This window comes from Triticum aestivum, unplaced genomic scaffold, assembly GCF_018294505.1.
Source record: "Triticum aestivum cultivar Chinese Spring unplaced genomic scaffold, IWGSC CS RefSeq v2.1 scaffold70968, whole genome shotgun sequence".
Classification (NCBI taxonomy): Eukaryota; Viridiplantae; Streptophyta; class Magnoliopsida; order Poales; family Poaceae; genus Triticum; species Triticum aestivum.
Genome location: NW_025267149.1, coordinates 1 through 1,487, shown reverse-complemented (window position 1 = coordinate 1,487; position 1,487 = coordinate 1). Strand labels below are relative to the sequence as shown.

Genomic DNA, 1,487 nt, shown 5'->3' with positions numbered 1-1,487 from the left:
CCTCCCGCACTCGCGCCTCCCCCGCCTCGCCTCTCTCTCTCCCGCGCCTCCCAGCCCCGCCGCCGTCGTCTTCTCGCCCAGCCGGCCGCCGCCGCACGATGCAGCGCCCAGATCCACGGCGGGATCGACGCGGCGTCGTTGACCTGAGCCACTACCGTCGTCGAGGTCCTCCCACCCCCTCTCGCCGTCGCGCCTTCCCCTCCTCCTCGTCCTCTCGCTGCTCAGCAGGAGGAGCACGGCTCGCCGCCGGTTCTCACACGCCGCTTCCCTCCTCCGCCCCTCCCTCGAGCCGCTCCTCACCCACCCACCACGGTCACCTCTCCTCCGACCACGCCGCCGTGCTGCGCGACGCCGAGTGGGCGCCCGCCCTCCCCGTCCCGCGACGGCCGAGATCCAGTTCGTCGCCATCGGCCTGAGAAGCGCTTGGGCCGCTGCTCCCCATCGAGCCTGCGTGTGCGACGCATCTGATGGCCAACACAGCCGTGTACAACTCTGCTGCCTCCAGCTCGAGCGCCCATCTCCACTATGTCCAGGTTAATCTCTCTCTCTCTCTCTCTCTCTCTCTCTCTCTCTCTCTCTCATCGTCTTTGCTTGCAGGTTGCCGCTGTCGCGGAGTTGGATGAGGTCATGGCTTAGTTGACGAGGTCAACAACTAATAGAGGTGCACCACCTTGTGCTAAATCATGAGCTTGGTTACTTTTTAGGCTAATGCCCTGCTGGATGCCGTTTTTAGGTTGCAGTGTACATGCAGATAGTTAATTGTTGCCTAGGTTCTCCACGGTCCATACCTATCTATAGGAAGGAGAAATTATTTGATTAGATCTTAGTTCTTTCTTCACAACAATTGTAGGGTATTTTAACTTTCGGTTCTAGGTTACTTAATTAGATCAAGGTTCTCTTTTTACTAGCAGGATATTTTTAACTCAAATAGGATATAAATAGCAGTGTATTTTAACCTACTGTTCTAGGCTATGCAAATAAACATGTAAATAAACAATAGGTTGTATTTTTCTTAGTAACCCATAGGGCTATAAATGATAATTTAACATAGGCAAATCAATCTACAAGGTCCCCCTCATTTTTGCAGTCTGTATCAACAGGGTGTGTTTGTATGATGCATAGGTTACCTTATTACTAAAGTAGTATATATCTGGTCTTCTAATGTATGACCTGGTATTTTTCTATTGAATCATTATCTTGGTGGATGCTAATCGTTTCACTACGGTGTCATTCGCAAACTGACTATTATTGTAAAATAAGGAAACCACGTTTAGTGATACATTTATCTGTACTGTATGCTGTCACCTGCAATCACCAAGTTTAGGCGCATCTGGCATTAACACCATCGTTTATCTGATAGGTTTGTTTTTGAAAACTCCTAGGGCAAAGTTAAGCAAATTGTTGGCTCTACTCTCCGGGATGCATCGAATGATGGCACGACACGGGTGACAAAAGTCTCCATCAGAATTTGCAAATATTTACAAAGA

General features: G+C 50.2%; 1 long non-coding RNA gene across 1 annotated transcript; it reads left to right on the top strand.

Annotated features, from left to right (window-relative positions):
* Window positions 1-6: 6 nt before the first annotated feature.
* LOC123178021 (uncharacterized) lies at window positions 7-1,487 on the top strand. The gene is made up of 3 exons (XR_006489272.1): window positions 7-533; window positions 598-661; window positions 1,383-1,487. It is a non-coding gene; the product is annotated as an uncharacterized lncRNA (long non-coding RNA).